Source organism: Adiantum capillus-veneris, chromosome 13 (assembly GCF_014529385.1).
Source record: "Adiantum capillus-veneris isolate H3 chromosome 13, ASM1452938v2, whole genome shotgun sequence".
NCBI lineage: Eukaryota > Viridiplantae > Streptophyta > Polypodiopsida > Polypodiales > Pteridaceae > Adiantum > Adiantum capillus-veneris.
In genome coordinates, this window is record NC_140943.1 from 58,422,544 (window position 1) to 58,442,883 (window position 20,340).

The 20,340-nt window shown below is 42.6% G+C and overlaps 1 pseudogene; it reads left to right on the top strand.

Annotated features, from left to right (window-relative positions):
- The first annotated feature begins 923 nt into the window (after positions 1-923).
- Positions 924-1,536, top strand: LOC147444073 (uncharacterized; annotated as a pseudogene).
- Positions 1,537-20,340: the final 18,804 nt, after the last annotated feature.

Below are 20,340 nucleotides of genomic sequence, written 5' to 3' on the forward strand. Positions count from 1 at the left end.
CACGGCTTTAATTCTTGGATTATAACAATGTGTTTTGCAAGGGATTCAATGCCTAAATGTGTTTGGTGATGTTATGCTTTTGATAAAGCCAATAAATGGCACTTGGATTTGTAAAAATCAAGTTTTACTTGGCTAATTACGCCAAGTTAAGGATCTTTTAAAAAAGTTTGCAGTAGTAAAATTATTTCATGTGCCTAGGGCAGAAAATCAAGAGCCAAATGCTCTAGCCAAGGAAAGAATACAAGATGTTCCCATAGGAGCAATCAAACTGAAACTACCCCTCTTTCAAGGTAGCAATGCCATATGCCTGATATCATCAGCTTCTTAGATACAGGAGAGTGTCCTCTAAAGGGTACACCAAGGGCCATAAATAATGGCTTGTAAGGAAGGCTACAAGATACCGCCTTGTAAATAAAAACTTATATTGCAAGGGCAAAGACCAGATTCTCAGGTGAGTGCCAATCTCCATTGAGATCACGGAGGTAATCTCAAGTTTCCATGATGGTGTCTGCAACGGCCACTTTGCTCTAGATATTACCAGTAAGATTCTACAGGCAGGATTCTCTTGGCCTACTCTGAACAGGGATGTGCATCATTGGTGTAAAACATGCAAGGCCTGTCAAGTGTCCAGTGATCGTACACTAACCTATGAGCCACAGACTCCTATCATCTCATATGGTATGTTTGAAAAGTGGGGAATAGATGCAACTGGTCCTCTACCAAGGGCCCAATTACGTAAACTATACATTCTAGTTGGTGTAGACTACATGACCCGATGGGAGGAAGCAGCAGTCACCACATGCATTACAGCCCAAGAAGTGGCGAAGTTCATATTTGAGCACATTTGTTGCCGTTTTGGCACACCTCTGGAGAAAATATATGATAGAGGACCAGGTTTCAGAGGCGATCTGGTAGGAGAACTAATGAAAAATTTAGGCATTACACGCCGACATTCCACCCCATAATATCCATTGTGCAATGGCCTAGTGAAAAAGGTAAATGGCATGATTTGTAAGATCATCACAAAGCAGGTGAATAACCACACAAGTGATTGGGATAAGCATCTCATGGCCGCTCTTTGGGCCTACCGCTCGACATTTTGAACATCACTAGGTTTCACCCCGTTTCATCTGGTATATGGAAAGGAGGCCATTCTACCCATCGAGGTACAGATAGCCAGCTTGCGAGTCATGGCTAGCCAATTACAACACCCAATTGTCCATCTCAGAAACCCACATCCTAGATATGGAGAGGCTTCAACTAGATAGGGAGGATGCAATCAATCACTATGCAGCGCAAGCAGAGCAACACTGACTCACATTCAATCAAGGGCTTAAGGAAAAGGGCCTGGAAAACGGCATGTTAGTATTGAGATACGACAACAGATTTGACAATAGGAAAGACAAGAAATTTCAACCCAGATGGAAAGGGCCATTCATTGTCAAAATACGCTATGCCAATGGTAGTTACAAATTGATGGAAGCAGATGGTAGAATTCACAAGACGAGAATTAATGGATGGAGGCTCAAAAGGTAGAGTCAATGGATGGACGGTTTGAACCCGAGTTCATGCTAGATATTCCAGAAGAGGGAGAACCCTCCAACTCCGCTTCTAGAGAATCAGAAGCACAGCTAGAAGTATGAATGCCTCTAGCCAGAAGGGAGGGCTAATGGCGACCGGTTTTTGAAACCGCGACCGCAAGAACCAACCCCAATCAGGAAGGAGCACAATACCAAGAAAACGCTTTAAAAAAACATTTTTTACATTCACCACCACCCCTTCCATGCTTGCCCATGGTGGGCCGCCCCTTAGTTGGCCACACCCCTCGATTATCACCAGAGGACGACTTCTCTCTCTCCTACTTGGCTCCGCCAACCCACCATCTCTCTCTCTTACCTTGCTTTTGTGTCACCCAGCCCAATGGGCACATAAAACAAGCTGTTTCTTCCACTGGTGGGCCGCCATGCTTGGACAAAAGTCTCCCTCCCTCTCTCTCTCTCTCTCTCTCTCTCTCTCTCTCTCTCTCTCTTACCCCTCCTCGCTCCTCTATACTCCCTTCGGCGGGCCGCCATACCACCCTCTCCCTCTCCCCTCTTGTCCACACTCCCTCAACCTCACTCTCCCCTCCCTCTCTCCCCTCTTGTCTTTCTCCCTCTGGCAAGCCGCCACTCACCCAAGCACTCTCTCTCTCTCTCTCTCTCTCTCTCTCTCTCTCTCTCTCTCTCTCTCTCTCTCTCTCTCTCTCTCCCCCGCAGCCAGGCAGTCTGAATGGGTGCATCATAGAATCTCTCTCTCTCTCTTTCTCTCATAACCCACACACACACCACCCCTCACCCCTTTCACCCCTCAGCCACCCCCCCCCACCCCATTGACCCAACCCGCCCCCTTGTTCCTGTAGGCCATGCACAGCCGGAGCCCGATATATATCTCTTTCTCTCTTGTGCTCTCTGTGTCAAGCCCGCAGGCGCAACAACCATCTCTCTTTCTCTTTTATTCACACCCACACCACCCCCTCACCCCCTCAACACTCCCTCTCCCCATATCACTCCCTCCCTCTCTGTCTCTTTCTCCCCTCGTCAAGTCCGTAGGTGCCGCCCGAGTTCATCTCTCTCTCTCTCTCTCTCTCTCTCTCTCTCTCTCTCTCATACACACACACACACACACACACACACACACACACACACACACACATGCATGTGGAAGATTTTGGAGAAACTTGAGAGGCAAGCGGGTTGAGAATTTTGGTAACTTGAGTCTAGTGGATATGTACACACATTGTAGGCAATTATATGAGCAAGCAAATACTGAAAAAATGCCATTTTATGGTTCACTCCCATGTATGCCGTCTTTTTTTACTATTGAGGATGTATGCGGTGGGCTTGAAAAGTTGGCCACTCGCAAAGCGGGAGATCTTCAAGGTATCAAGCCGGAGATGATCAAATGGACGGGAGATTTTACCCATGAGTGGATGTGTGATATGTTCAACCTTGCACTTCAACATGGTATGCCTTATGATTGGAGTACTAATTGGGTTAAGCCTTTGCATAAAGGAGGGGATGTAAAGAATGTAAGCAACTACCGGACTATAATGATTGGGTCTCTTATGGCAAAGTTGTTTGGGTGTATAATGGAGATGAAATTGAGTGATTGGGCTGAAGAGAATGACAAGCGTGCAAAGGGACAAGCGGGTTTTCGTCGATGCCATAGCACCATTGATCATCTTGTCACTCTTCGTGTTCTCATGGAGGAAAGTCGGTTGAAAGGCAAGCGATTGTATTGTTGTTTTGTGGACTTTAAGAAAGCCTTTGATATGATTCCACGTAACAATTTGTGGAGAAGGATGGAAGAACTCCAAGTGCCAAGTGAGTTTATGCTTGCAGTTTCTCGAATCTATGAGAAGGTGATTTGTCAATTGCGCATGGGAAGAGAAATTTCAGAAATTTTTGTAAGCACTATTGGGGTTAAACAAGGATGTCCATTGTCACCAACTCTCTTTGGTCTATGCATCGATCAATTGGAACAAATGGTACTTGACTTTATACAAGAAGAAGGCATTGAAGAGGTCACTATTTGCAATGCGGTAATCATGCTTTTGTTGTATGCGGATGATGTAGTGCTTCTAGCACACACTTTAGAAGATGCACAAAAGCTTATGGTTGTCCTTGAGAACTTTTGCTTGCATAGTGGGCTGATTGTAAATGAATCCAAAACAAAGGTTATGCTTGTGAAAACCAACCATAAGGAGAAGCCATGCATTGTGTACAACAACGAGACACTTGAAGTTGTTGAGAGCTTTAAGTACCTTGGCCTTGAGGTTCCATCCAATCACAAGTGGTATGAATGTGCTATGCGTCGTTTGGAAGCGGGAAAGAGAGCACATTATGCATTTGAGAACATGTGTAATGCAGGAAACATCAAGTGTTGGGTTCTCAAGAAGTATCTTTTTGATGCATTGGTGACACCGGTTCTTCTTTATGGAGTTGAAGTGTGGGGCGGGAGCATCTCAAAGTCTACTTGGAAAGAGTTTGAGAATGTCCAAAAGCGTTTTCTTACAAACTTTCTCCAAGTTAAGACACAAACACCATATATGCTCCTACTTCTTGAGTCGGGATCTCTTCCAATTGAGGTTATGGGCATGGAAAGGGTTGTGGAGTACATGATAAAGATGCGTCAAAACCCCTCACATCGACTTCCTACAATTGCATGGGAAGCAAGCAAAAAAGTTCAAAAGACGCATAAAAGCAAGATCTTGAGCACAGGATGGATGCAAGACATAAAGAAGTGGTTTGGGAGATGGGATGCATTACACTTGCTACATGATGCTTCAATTGACTCTCAAGTGAATGAAGCTTTTCTACAACGCCAATGTATTACGGCTTGGGAGAAATCCGGTGGGTCACGCTTCATACATTACACCACCTATATTGCCCCCAACTACAAAACCATGTTCTTCGCTGAGAGAGAAAACTGTACTCACACTTACATGCTTGAGCCTATTCCCTTGTCCGCGATACGCACTATCGCAGCAATTCGGCTTAGCTCCCATTTCCTTCGATGCGAGATAGGGAGTTGGGGCAATGGAGAAGAGTCAAATCGATTGTGCACATTATGCTCACTGCAAGTTCGAGAGTTTGAGTACCACACACTACTAGAGTGCTCAGCTTTTGATCACATCCGAACTTGCTTCTCTCACATTTTCAGCCATAACTTAGACCTACACACTTTCCTCTCCCAGCCAAAGTGTGGGCTCTCCATTGCGACTCTCATCACTACAATTTTGGAGCATCGAGAGTCACTCATCAGCCATACACATACTACATCACATGTAACTTTGGTCCCATAGGTCATATTTGACCTCTGAGGACGATAATAAAATCTATCTATCTCTCTCTCTCTCTCTCTCTCTCTCTCTCTCTCTCTCTCTCTCTCTCTCTCTCTCTCTCTCTCTTTCCCTGTGTAGTAAGCAGCCATAATATATATACATAATAAAATTACTCCCTCTCTCTCGTTCCCACACATACGCACTCTCGATACACACACACACACACACACACACACACACTTCCACATCCACACACAACCTATATACATACGCACACCCACTCACAAGCAAGCCTACATGCATGCATATAAACACACAGCACATGTACGCCATACGCATACACAAAAAATAAAAAAAACAACGAAGTTCGATGCCATCGACAAAAGAAAAGAAACGGCCAAGTCGCGCGATGCCGACACCAAATTAAGGAAAGACGTCAAAGGCATGCCTTGGTCGGTCCCGAAACTGGCGAACGTGCTATACTGACACACCAGCGAGACTCGCCAATCGCCGATATCTCATCCACGATGCATCTCTGCAGTAATATCCGTAGGTTATTATAGTTTTTGAGTTTCAAGCCAAAATCTTGTAAAAAAACCCATTTGTAAATTGCCACTTGTCTTTGGGTGCTGGTCACAAAGGCCTATCTAGAAGTTTTCATTTTAAAATTATCCTAAGACAAAGCAAGGGTCAACCATCTGGGACGCAACTCCTTGCTATTTCTCTCCCTATTAGGGCCCTAACCTAATTAGATTACCCTAAACTAATGCAACCTGCACCTATGAAAAGGCACTGAGAGGTCACTATCGGGGGGGTCAGTATTTGGTAGCATTTTGGTGGGAGGGACTAGCAACACTTGTATCAAGAGAGAGAGGATTTTACTGCAACATTTTGGGAATTAGCACTATGAGAAGAAGCCACAACCACACCTTGACTCCAATGTTCGCCACACACTCACGAGAGTAGAAATCTCTGTGTCTATGAATCACCTCTAGAGAACGCACTATGAGGCTCACCATCTCTCTCTCTCTCTCTCTCTCTCTCTCTCTCTCTCTCTCTCTCTCTCTCTCTCTCTCTCTCTCTCTCTCTCTCTCTCCATCCCTTCATCACCATGGTTACCATCTCACCAGAGATAATTTTTCTGTAAATATAGCATTGAACCAGTTTTTCCTCACATCTTGAGGGGTTTTCATCACCTATGTCCCTCTGTGTGTGTGTGTGTGTGTGTGTGTGTGTGTGTGTGTGTGTGTAGTGTTCGTGTTATTTGAAATCACTATTGTCCGCATCCTAGCGGCTCAAAGCTAGGTGGTGCCCCCTATTCATTTCACCGTGGCTAGCTCGGCATGCATCGGCCCTTGGGGTTTGAGGCCGTTGAGGTCCGTGTCATGCTTTGCGCTCGTCAATACATGTATATATCTTTTGATCATTGACTATGTGGGATCCTTCTCTCTCTCTGAGATCATCTCTCTTTGGCTCTATGGGAGATATGATTAAACTTATATATTTATATATATTTTTCTCTAGTTGGTTGTATGGGATCTCTCTCTCACGCGCACGTACATACACACACACACACACACACACACACACACACACACACACACACACACACACACACACACTTGAGTTCAACTTTTCAGGTTGATCTCTAAGATCCCTTGGGTGTTTTTCTAGAGCATTAGACATTCTCCTATGGGTGTATGAGTGAGAGAGAGATAGTGATATACGTACATGCATACATACCTTGAAAAGTTGAACTCAAATGTGTGTGTGCGTGTACACACACATATACATATATATATGTATATGTGTGTCTATGCACACACACACACACACACATATACATATATATGTATATGTGTGTCTATGCACACACACACATCTAAATAAATTGACCTCGTGTGTGTGTGTGTGTGTGTGTGTGTGTGTGTGTGTGTGTGTGTGTGAGAGAGAGAGAGAGAGAGAGAGAGAGAGAGAGAGAGAGAGATTGATTGATTGAAGAGTGTGCTTTTGGTGGAAGTGCCTATCTTTCTGAAGCTAATGTCATCCCCATTTACCATGGGTAAATTCTTCTCTTTAAGAGAGGTTTTTTATTTGGTTTTTGGTTTTTTCAATTTCCTCATGTAGCTAATTCTACCAATTCTCATAGTCCCAGTTTGTTGCTTCAATGTCGTCAAAATCAACACCATTTGGCATTCTTAGAGTTTTTTTCAAGTAATACAAATGAGCCTCTTTTGTGGGGGGGGGGGGGGAGAGAGAGAGAGAGAGAGAGAGTTAAAAACTCGTTTTATTGCCAAGATGTAATAGAATGGTGATCAAAATTTTCTTCTAAGGAAAATATGTTGTAGTCTAAGGCATTTGTTTCATTCTTATGCTTACAAACTAATAGATCACAAGAGTGTAAAGAAATTACATGTACATAAGCAAAAGTCTCAACATGATAGTTCTTGAATTCACAATGCATTGGCTTATATGCACATGTATGCAAGAGTGAGAGTGCAAACTTCAGCACATAGAGGTTGTTTTGCCTCAAGAAAGTGCAACACACACTACATGAAATCCCCAAAGGATGTCAGACATGTAGATTTGTGAAAGAAGCTCTTATCATAACCAAAAACAAGGAAAAACATAAATGTTATATCTTGAGGTGTTCATAGAGTACTTTTCTTATGCAGTTCAAAACACATTTTTGAAGGTGCACATAGCTTTGAAAGCGGGCTTAAACTTAAGACACCTGCGGGAAAAGATATTGGGATTGTGAGTATGCCTACACAATAAGTTCTATGAAAACAACCTAAAAATTGCAATTGTGTGTGTGGCACTCGCACAGACCTAAGCTTGGTTCGTAACCATGCTCTCATACCGATATGAGAAACTGGGGAGTAGCACTTGCACATCTCCACCCAACCATGCCATGTATAGGCCCTTAGCCTGCTAAATGTAGGCCCCCTATACCGCATTGTGTGTCCTAGCCCTTGACCTGGCCCATCTTACCCTAGGCCTGATAGTTTGTGCATAAGGTAACCTTGTAGCTTGGTATGCAGTTATGAAAACCCTCCCCACTGAATTTTTCAATTCCCTTTTGTCCCATAGTGCTAGTAGAGGGCTCTTAGCAACTAGAAATATGCTAATGCCAGTGTCTAGCCTCTAAACAAGTGCACTTGAGTAACCTTGCCCCTGAATGTGAGAACTATTACATGCATTGCAAGGGCTACTATGCCATGGATATTGGAGTTTATGAAGAAAAGCCTTCAGCCCCTTCATCTCTTTGAAGTTGAGATGCAAAGCTTTGTAGTCTTGGAGCTTGAAGTCTTTTGAATCTGGTTGGGTCTCTTTGAAGCTCAAAAGAAGAACTTTGATACCTCTTGGTTTGAAGCTCCTTTGAAGGCTTTTGAATGCTTGAAGAAGGTTTGAATACCCTTTAAGTTTTGACAGTGGGAATGACCGCTAAGTAATGTATGTTTCTTCCATTGTTGGAACAATCCCTTAAGACCTTGGACTTGAAGGCACATGTTTAATACAAGCGGAATTGCCTAATAGCACTCTAAAGCCAAAGTAGCTAGCAGGTGTTGCAGGAAAAATATTGGGGAATTTCTTGCAGGCAAAGATGTCTCGAGGAATTGGGATATATCTTGATGACAAGTGATGGGCTTGAATTTTTGAGCTGGGTGCAAATGGTGGTAGAGGTAAATGTGCTAGCTAGGAGAGAAGCCAATTAGTTGGATTGCAAAGATTGGGGAATGCTATAATGCAATGTCAATGGTGCTCATGTACCTACTGAGAGTCTCTTTCCAAGTTTTTGATGAGGTAGTTGGCCTTGCTATGCATGATACGTTGTTGTCAATTGATGCATGCACTACAAGTGGTGGGTCTTGGCAATGGCCTCAGGCAAGCAAGGCACAAGAGGCCTTGTTGATGATTGTGCAGCACCAAGAGATTTGTCACTAGGTTGCAGATGATTGGCATGTGAGGATGTTAACCCTCACGAACACCCTATCGCCTTTGATGGACGCATATTATTTATTTGATTGAGTCATGGATGGAGCTTGTCGGTCCAATAGGTGTGTAGGTGATCGCCGATGAGATGTGCACCACTTATCTTATTTTTACAGTAGTTTTGCAACGACCGGCCCACTGTGGGCACCCATGTGTGAATGGACCAAACTCTTATAAAAAGTCCATTTGACCTAAAAATCCTCATTCTCTGAGGTGTAAGCTAAGAGGTGCTCTTCCTCCATCTCTATCTCCTTCTCCTTTGTGTGCTCACAAGTGTGTGTGTGTGTGTATGCTTGAGAGTGAGTGAGAGAGAGAGAGAGAGAGAGAGAGAGAGAGAGAGAGAGAGAGAGAGCATTGCGGTAGAGAGGTGGTTGAGCGCGTCATCGACGATGGATCCTTCTTATTTGCAGCACAGGATCCTTCATGACGGAAGCATTGAGCGGTGAGTGACACACCCCTACCCCTTTGAGCTTGCTAGATCTTCTAGTTGTGTGTTTGCAGCCTTTCGAGGCTCGCACACAATGCACAGGCAAGTTCCTAGCTTTGACACGTATGGCAAAGCGCACATTTTTTGCACTGCTGTCGGGAACTGCCTTGCATTAAGCTTGAGGAGCACTCAGTGCTACCTCTGGAAGCCTTTCTTTCATCTGTTTTAAGGTTTTTACTGAGTTGTGTGAGAACTATAACTGGCTATAATGTGAAGTTTTAGTTATGTCCGTGTGTAGTTGGCTGGGTTAGAAAGTGTGTGTGTGATGCTAATTAGTGTTGTTTAGTGGCTTAGACAAATTGGCCAAAGGTGCAACAATGGCGCTTGAGACAGGCTCTATGCGTGTGCTCGGTGCCACACAGTGAACATTACCCCCCCCCCCCCCGCCCCCAAAAAAAAAAAGAAGATACAGTACATGTCCAATACCAGTACCCCCGTACACCAGTACCACTTTACCAGTGAGGTGGCTGAGTAGGTCTATGAGTGTACGATTTGACGTGTTAGACAATACTAGTGTGTACCAGTACAAGTTATACAAGTGTACCAGTATAGATGTGTACCAATATGTAGCTAAAAAATATGAATCCAGTACCAGTAGTGGTAGCAGAGCCAGTACCTGTGCAAATACCAGTACCACTAGCTCGGGAACAAACTACCAGCATAACGGGTCTAGTATAGGTCTAGCCCGTACTGATATAAACCCGTATCGGTACCTATACTCCAATAAAGGTCTGGCCCCTACTGATATAAACTCGTATCAGTACCAGTATAGGTACCGCTAACAAAGAAAATTTGTGTGTACCAGTACCCGTATACTAGTACCAGTCTCAATACTACCCACACCACTGTAACACTGAAAATCTGAGCCAATATCAATAGTATCGGTAAAAGTCTATGTGTGCGCAATTGGCTATGATAGACAATGAGTTTGGTGTGTACCAGTGCCAGTAGTACCAGTGCTAGTACTAGTAGTGGTAGAAGTGTCAGTATAGGTACACACTAGTTTACCAGTACCCATAAACAAGCTCATAAGGAATCCTTTAACCCTATCAATGGCAGTGAACCAATACAGTACTGTACCAGTACTATACAACTACTAGCTCAAAAATTTGAGAAGAGAAGACATGGAAAGCTCCAGTATCAGTATACAAGTTGGAACCTTTGAACTTACCAGTATTAGTACTACCTGTAGTACCAGTACCAACTGGTACTAGTAGTGAGCTGGCTGAGTAAGTCTGAGTGCGGTTTTCCGTGATTCGAAAGTGAGTGTCCAGTACGAGTGTCCAATGTTCAATACTAATCAGAGAGCTGGTTGAGTACTCCGAATGTGCAGTCTGCTATGTGTTAGTGTATGTACAATTACCAGTAGGGCCAGTACAGTAGTACCAGTATAGAAGTACAGCTGTGTACCAGTACCAGTATACTCATATAGCAGTACCGAACCAGTAAGCTGGTTGAGTGAGTCATGCCAATATCCATACCAGTGTGAGTGCCGGTACCAGCACTAGTATACCAGCTCAAAAAGCTAATCTGAGACCAAAGAGAATTTAAGAAAAAAATACAAACAAAAGAAAATATATGTGTGTGCTAGTACTAAACCAGTACCAATACTAGCACTATAGTAGTACCCAGACTCGTATCAGTATACTCATGCATGTGTACTAGTCCGTACCTGTATTACTAGTGAAAATCTAAGAGAGTAAAGTACAATACAGTGGGAAATCTAAGACCAAAAAGAGAGTAAATTTGGGTTGCAACCACCTAAAAAACTAGGTGAGCGGCCTTCAGGGGCACTCATCAACACCTCTAGAGTGTTGAGTTCACATGCACCTACGCTCTGGTTATGTGCTAGAGGACCAGCACATAGAGAGTGTCTCCGTTTACGCGGGCACTCATTATTCCTCCACCTTAGGCTCTAGGCCCTCAACAAGAACCCAAGATAGTACCACTCAAGACCCATATATTGCGTCTAGTGACTCTTCCTTTGACTACGACGTCATGGAGGGTTACCCGATGACTAATCTTGATAGCTCAAGCAAAGACATGCATGCCATGGGTCCACGGTCTAGGCCGATCATGCTTAGATGCTTGAAGGAAACCTTTAGTAGAGCCACTTTCTCTGAACATGGAGCTAACAATGTAAATAAGGGGGATGGGGAAGTAAATTCGCCATTCATGACCAACATAGACCCCATGCTCCTGGAGAGTGTGCATGTGAATACTCCATTCACTGCACCCCCTGACTCTTCAAAGCTATTTTCCTCCGAGGTTATATTACCTAATGGTAGAAGCCTTACCAAAGTGGAAGAGGTTGAGCGATATATCATTGTGGCTAGGGAAAAGGAAATCCAGAGCTTATGTAGGAGAGAGCAACGAAGAGAGTAAAAAGAGAAAGCCCCTATGTCAACATCCATGCTAGGTGAGCAATCAAGTGCTCTTGAATTATATACCACGAAGGGTCAACCCATAGAGAGCCACATTGCATCTAGTTCAAAGAACAGCCCTAGCACCTCAATCCTAAATGGAGCGGTTAGATGCCCTACAATCCACAATGGGTGCTACTAGTGTAGAGGATTAACAACAAAGAGTTTGTGAGGTCATCCATAGGGTTATTGAGATGGAGAGACAGAACAAGGGGATCCACATGCCTTTAACGGGTCCCATGAGACTCTTGGACACAGGGAAGGCTAAGCAACCAAATTTATCACAAATGGAGACTCCTTTGGTAAGCCCGATGGATCCTCCATATGTTGTTTCTCCAAAGGTTTCTGTACAATCTGAGCCCACAAGTGATAGCTTTACCTTTCAAGTCTAACTTATCTCTCCCTCGATGACACCACGGCTACCATTCCTACCCCAGTGATGGGCATGCCAAGAAACACCAATCATATACACTATGGGTCCTTGTACTCATGTAGCTCCTACCTCTCCCATTGTTTCAACAACTTATGCTCCACAACCACAACACCCAAGCTCTTATTTCAATGGGACCATACCAGCTAGCATTAGCATGTCACATCCAACGTCTGCTATGCCTAGGGCCACACATATGAACTTTGGGCCGCCACATGGAACAACACCGTGCCAAACTTGGCACCCAAGGGTTTCCTATGCACCAAGCCCAATGCCAATACCTATTGCACATGTAGTCTCTTGTTGGGGTTGAAAAGAGGGAGACTAGTTGCTTAAAACTATTCATGAACCTTGCTCACAGACATCACCATCAACCTGTCCACCTCTTTTCCCAATTTCCAAGCGCGCGCGCGTACACACACACACACACACAGAGAAGAACATGGAATTGACATAGATAAGATTGTAAGAGTGTGTAAGAGATAGAGACTTGATTAGAGAGTACGTAGTAAATTAAGCATAGCATAAGAGTGTAGAGTAGAAAATCTGCAAGAGAAAGGCTTAAATCTAGCCCCAAACGCCACGGCACCTTTCTTGTGGAGTTTGGTATTTAATATATTATTTGTGAGTTTAATGTGCCAAAATTTGAGGCGCCTCTTTTACAACCACTTCACTTTTGTAAATGGGTGAAGCTCATTAGTTCTTGTATGTCCCATGAGGGAGGTTCCCACTACAATTATTTACAGAGCCATAGTGGCTTATTGAAATAAAAATCTAAAATACTATGCGAATATAAAACGGCCGAGAGTTATTGCCAGTGCCTCTTCGTCAACATAACAAGCCAACTATCCCATTTGCAAATAACCACTACAACAGGAGGGTGCCTAGTCTCGTAACACCCCTCCCACTAGGGATAACAATTGTCCTCAATTGCTCAATAGAGAAATCAACTGGACCATGAGTGATGAAAACTGTGGAGAAGGTCTAAAAAGTTGCGAAAGAACTTTTTAGGCCTCCATTTGACATCCTCTCTAGGGTGGCCCTTGAAAATCAAAAGGTAATGGTTATAAACCATACCAGTGCATGTAGTGGTGATCTCATGATTAATTATTTTTTCAGGGATGAGTTGCTCTTCTTGGTCTACAAGTGAAGGTGGGCCTTCATAAATATGATGTGTAGGTAGGGGTCCTTTGAATGGTCGTAAAAGACTAATGTGAAATGCATTGTGAATGTGCCAATGTGCAAGTAGGTCTAAACGAAAAGAAACATCATCAATGACAACTGAAATTTTAAAAGGTCCACAAAGAAAATGAGCAAGCTTAACAAAGACATTGATATCAACACTTTTGATCCTTCATTTTTCAATGCGAAGTAAAACATAATCACCTTCTTTGAGTTGGTGTGCCTTGTGGTGCTTGTTAGCATGCTTAAAGTAAAGTTCTTGTGAGTGTTTAGTGGCAAAATGCACACTTGTATAAACGTCATAAAAGTCAGCAGTGAAATCATTAGCGGCAGGCACAATATTGGAAAGACGTGAAGCAGGAGCAGGAAGAGAGTGACCATATACAACTTCAAATGGAGATTTACTCGTGACAGTGTGAGTGGTGTTGCTATATGCAAATGGTAGAATATGCAGGTAATCATTCCATTTCTTACGTTGAGAAGAAACATAAGCCTTTAACAAATCCATGATAGTGCGATTGGTGACTTCGGTTCGATCATTAGATTCAGGATGGAATGTAGAAGTGAAGTCAAGTGTAGTGCCAAGATTTTCAAACACAGTAGTCCAAAAAGCACTACAGAATTTTGAATCCCGATAAGAAATAACGACTTTAGGAAAACCATGGTGTGGAAAACAGTCTTAAGAAACAAAAGTTCAGCTTGATGTGCCTGTGAGTGTTTTCTTACAGGAATGAAATACGCTTGTTTAGAAAAACGGTCAATAACAGTCCAAATCATGTCATCCTTGTGCAATGTGAGTGGGAAACTAGTAACAAAATCTATTGAAATGTGTTCCCAAGGTTTTTTAGGAATAGGGAGAGGGTGTAAAAGTCCCAATTTCTTACATGTTTCTACTTTGATCTTTTGGAAAATCAAACAACTTGAAATATACTGTTTAACATCAATTCTCATAGTAGGCCAAACATATGCAACCATGTCGTTTTGAAGTCATCATCATGTGCATAAGTGTTAGACATAGTGACAAATGAAGTGTTCGTAATGGTTGATAGATTATTAAATGAGGGTCTTCTATTCAAAGCATCAGCTACAACGTTTTCTTTTCCAGACTGGTATTGAATGTTGGGCTGAAAACTTTGAATAAGAGCAGTCCACTTGATATGTCTATCATCTATTAAGGGTTGAAAAAGTAAATATTTGATACTTTGTTGATCAGTTTTAATAATCAAGTCAATACCCATTACATAATGTTTTTAGATTTTCAATGCACGTACCACAGCAGTTAACTCTTTATCATAAGTACTAAACTTTCTTTCAGAAGGTCTGAATTTACGACTTTCAAAAGCAAGTGGATGGTCATCTTGCATAAGGACTGCATCAATACCTTTTTCACTAGCATCAGTGACTACGACAAAGAATGGTCTTTCATAATCAGGCAGTTGCAATACATGTGTATTATTCAAAGTATGTTTAAGTGCATAAAATGAGCTTCTTGTAAATCAATCCATTCATAAGGTGTGTTTTTTTTCAACAAGAGAGTCAAATAATGTAACTTGTAAGCAAAGTTACGAACAAATTCCCTGTAATAGCTACAAAGATCGATGAAACAATGCAGTTCATGCAAGTTTTTGGGTCTAGGCCATGACTAAATGCCTTCAATTTTCTTGGAGTCTACTTGTATTCCCTGACCCGATACGATGTATCCCAAATAATCAATTTCAAATTGGAAAAATGAACTCTTTTTAGGATTCAAGTACAAGTGATTTTGTGCAAGCAGATCAAATACACGTATTAAGTGCTCTTTATGCTCTTTTTCAGATTTACTGAATACCAAAATGTCATCAAAAAATACAATCACAAAATCTTGATGGTCAAGGAAAATTCTATTCATCATGCGTGTGAATGTGGTTGGTGCATTGGTCAAACCAAATGGCATGACAAGAAATTCATAGTGTTCCGTTTGTGTTCTAAAAGCAGTTTTGTAGACATCATGTTCAAATATTTTGACTTGATGATACCTTGATTTAAGGTCAATTTTGCTAAAGATGTTTGCCCTTTTCAATTTGTCTAACAGATCATCCACTCTAGGAATAGGAAACATATTCTTAATGGCGATCTTGTTTAAAGCCCTGTAGTCGATACACATACGAGAGGTCCCATTTTTCTTCTTGACATGAAGTATTGGAGCTCCATATAGTGAACTCCTAGGTCTGATTAAGCCTCGGTTAAGTATATCAATGATTTGAGTTTATATCTCCCTATGTGCGGTTGGATTTACACGATAAGGTGCTCTACAAGGAGGTTCACTACCCAAGATAATATCTATTTTGTGATCTTCTAGGCGTGAAGGTGGAATTCCAGGTGGCAGATCATGGATGAAACAATCTTTAAATTGTGAGAGAAATTCATTGTCTGTAGATTTGTGTGAAGTTTCAGTGTCAATTTAAGCTAAAATTTGATTTACCAACACCAGAATGTTTTCCCCTGTTTTCGAATTTCTCTTTTGGTTTAAGTGTGAGAGAGGAGTGGAAATTGTTTATGTGCTAGTGTTGCTTGGATGGAGAAATTTTTATTATTATGAGTGAGAGACATAGTACATGTTTTATAATTAATCAACGGATCAAATTCATGATGAAATGGCATTCCCGAAATTATATAAAGACCATGCAATGGTGCTATCAAAAATTTACGTGCTTGTGTAAATTCACGAATGCAAACTTCAACAGTGACTTGGGTTTTATAATTAAAACGTTGGTTGTTAAAAACAGTTTTGACCTTGTGAGATGATGATATTTCAGAGAGAGAGAGATAGGTGTTGTACCAAGTGTGTAGAAATGAAATCGTGACTACTAGCATCATCTAATAGAATTGTGACACTTTCACCCTTAACAGTGCCTTGCACTTTAAACAAAGTGTGAGGAGATATAGGAGTACCTGAGGATGGGTTATCATCATGATCATATTCAGGATCATATTACTCATTGTAATTAGCTTCCGCTTCTCACCCTAATTAACCTCCACTTCATTCTCGTCGGCATTAGCATCTTCAATGAGGTTAAGAGTTGCACCGTTGGGACGATTGTTGTTGAAGGGTTTTTGGCTTGAATTTTGGTTGACTCCAATGGAGTGGATTGGCCATTGCCCTTAGCAGGACCATTTGGGCACTTATCTACATAGTGACCATACTGAAAGCATTTAAAACACTTCACCTTTTTGTTACCATTAGAGTGAGCAGGACGTTGGTTGAAAGAATTTTCGTTGCCTTGTTGCTGCGTATTACTGTTGTTGTTGCTTTGAGGTTGAGCAGTTGTAGGAGAATTATCAAATCTTCATCTCTTGAAAAAGGTACGGCTTTGATGTTTATTTCTGTCAAAGTTAGGAGACAAAGGAGGTCTCTTTTTACAGTTAGTGTTAGCAGTTTGATAAGTGCCGATTGTCCACATTTCTTCTTCTCTGCATTGAGAGCCAAAGTAATAGCCTTTGATAGAGAATCTGGTTTGAACATATCTACCTCAGCATCAATTTGTAGTGCCAAACCTGATATGTATTTACACTTCAATTTCCTGCGACGATCAGTGTAACCCTGTACATCTTCATTTTGACCATGTCAAATTAAATCCCATTGACGTCGTGCTTTAGCTTTGTACTCTGTGGGAAAAAATTTTAAAGGCATGATAGGTCTGTGGTCTTCTCCCGTGCTGTTTGGTGGCATTCCACCACAATGCAACACTGCTAGTGAGATGATTTGATGCACAATTTACCATTTCACGTTCGGGGAAGTCTTCATCATGAAAATAGTCATCTAGCTGACTAACCCATGCTAGAACCGTGCTAGCATCTTTAGTCCCATCAAAATCCTTGAAGTTGAAGGCTAGTCTGCTAATTTTGTTTTTCTTGGGTGCCAGTGCAGATTCTATGAGTGCAGAATGCAATAATTTATCTTCAAGCTCTTGCCTTCGCATGGGTTCATATGTGAGAGATTGTTGTAGTTTGGCAAGCTGTTCAGCAATTGTGGGTGCTTGTGGAAGGTGTACCATGATTGCTTGATTTTTGTGTGTGGTTTTTATATAATTATGCTTGAAAGGGCAATATGGCGATATTTACAGATGTAATATGTGGAATAAGTAAAAGAGAGTAAAATAAATAACAGAAATGAAATGTACTTAGCTGAAAAATTGTGTTGGCATCAAGTCTGGAATGGCGATGAGCTAGGAGTGAGTGTTGGCGGATACGCCGTGACGGATGTCAGCACAGCGAGAACTCACCTAACAAGATTTATCAGCTAACGACGAAGCTCGACCCGTAGGTGCGTGGAAGCAAGCATAGGGTGTCAACCTACACTCGACCGACTATTGACTACTTCCTACAGAGGTCTCTACCCAATGTCTAAGCTACAGCCTTCAAGAGTACACAAGAGGAGATTTTCTACAACGCTTTCAAGAGCCAAATACCCATCAAACGTTCTCGAAACGCTACGGAACTTGAGGGAAATCCTATTAACACCAATAGGTCGCTCTCCCTAAGGTCCATGAACCAAAACTCCAACCCTAAACACCCGGTGCAAAATCACGTAGGATGTCTGGTTGAAATGTACAAGTCGACGTTTCTGAAAACTAAAATTCCTAATGTGTAGCTCTACTCATTGCGAACGCGTGGTATGCTGAAATGCAAAAACGGACAACGTATGCTCATCGAATCACCAGATATAGTTCGTGGGTCGATCTCGCAAAGTCGGGCCGTACACCTACAATGTAGGTGTTGGCACATAGCTCTCTTCGGGGACAACACGCTGCACTTCTTTGCACTCGATTCCGACCACCAGTGTGCACGTAGTGTCAAGATAAAACTATCACTCTCTCTCGTACACAGAGTACGCTCGACTCACACAGACAAAACTTATAAAAATGACAAAAGGTTTTTGCATTAAGGTCAAAAGTGGTATAAATACCTTACAATCTCAAACCCTAATGTTCCAATTTAACCATTTACTCATTCTAAATGTCAAAAATGGGATACAATTTGGAAGCTTCTGCAAGCCCCACTATTCACAAAGGTGAAATGACGGTTTCTTCTCAATTAAGGAATGATTACAAAGGAAATTAGTATCCCGCGGGGAAATCATCCTCCTTTGAGTGTGTCCAGCCGCTAACACTCCCCCCTCCTAGATCATGTCGTCCTTGACATGGCAGTAGAGTTGTGTCTTCAGTGGAGGCTTTCACGCATCTTCAAAACAGACTCATATCGTGCATGCTGGGCCAGTAATGTAGGGCCGAATATTTCTGTATCGATGGTGAAGAAACCGGTGTAGAAGGCTTCTTCAAAGGCCTAGAGATGGTACGAGAGCAAAAACATTATTCGTTGGTAGAGGACATGTATCACCTCATGAGAAGGCTGAACAGACAGTTCATACGCACATCTATATGTGTCTTGGAAGACGATTATGCTGTCTGTTGCCTGTCCAGGTTTAAAGATCTCAAAAACTGCCAGAAGGGTTTTACAGATTTTCCTGAGCATAATGCAAGAGAGGTCAGGCGAGCCAGTGAACAATTTAATGACGCCCGTTAGGATTTTCACCATGTATTGCTCACTCATTCTCTCACATGCCTTCAAGCCTGGCAGCTTTGGGTAGTTGAGCCATGTGGGGTGGCTTTTCTTCAGCAGCTCTTGTTCTTTCCAGGTCCGCATCCTTGGTAGAGGGAAAAAGCTAAGGTTGTCTCTGATTATTTTAGGCGCCTTTACCAGATGTACTAAATACTATGGGTATTTAGTTAGCCATGCCTTTTGTGAGGTCCCCACCCCGCCGACTCCAATGGCGGATCTGATGGTGAACCCGGTGGCCACTAGATCTATTGCGGAAGCAACCAAAATGGTTCAGGGTTTGACTAGCGGATGATCTCTCATCACAAAGTGAGTCGAGTTCGAGCCTACTAGCAGGGAGATCTAGCTCCACCTCGCAGGGGAAGCGTACTTGAACTATCTAGCGATCCTAAGACTCACCTTCCAAGAGGAGAGAAAACCCGAGTGCCTTTTTCCCCATGTTTTAGAGGCACGTACTCTCGAGATTTCACCGCTCAAGGTGCAATGAGTATTACTAATATCGAAGTAAGCACTATGGGGACAGAGAGTTCCCGACCAATCGGGACCACCCATCTCGTAGGCATTGGCAACTTGAGCCAAGCCCCCACTTTCCACCCCCACACTCACACTTCCTTGTGTGACCTAATTACTACCACAAAGATTGTTCAACAAGGATATTCCTTGTTTAATTCCAAATCACATTGTTCGTTAAGACAACACTTCAACCAGTATTGCAAACAACACCAAGACAGAATTCTAGTAAAAATTCTACTCAAACTTATTCATAAAAATTCCAATGTTCTGGAGGTACAACATCCCCCCTCCAGTGAGAGTTCACTCTGGTTAAGGAGAATTTACAGAGTAATTATAGAGAATTACGACTAGGAATAAGCATAATAGACGAGAAATTTAGATGGTAGAGATAGGAATTTACAGATAGCATTAATTAAACCGTGTTTACCGTGATTAAGGGCTGATAATATTCTCGATTTTCTGATCTAATCGAGCTTCTTGAGGCGAGAATTCGACAGCACCTCCCTCCTTGCTTCTCCTTCAAAAGGTGTGTGTACCGGCAGCACCTTCCCAGAGTATGTGTAGGTGTGTGTGTGTGTGTGTGTGTGTGTGCAGGCCTTTAAATAGGCTCCTACAGGCTGAAAATCGACCAGCCCTGCTATTAGCATCTGGAGGAGCACTCAGTTCACTGCATTGGAAAGTCTAGTTGCCTACTCACCAAGTGTCAGGTTGGCTAGTTTAACTGACTCTGAGACTTAGTTACTGGCTTGGCAGCTTTCCCAGGACTCCCACAAGGCAAGAGGGCTCCCCCTAGCTGCTAAAGCTAGTCTAGAGTGGCCTGGAACCTGTTCCGACACAGTCCCGGCCCCCCGGTACCTCCCAGGACAATTTTTAGGAAAATTGGTTCTAGGCT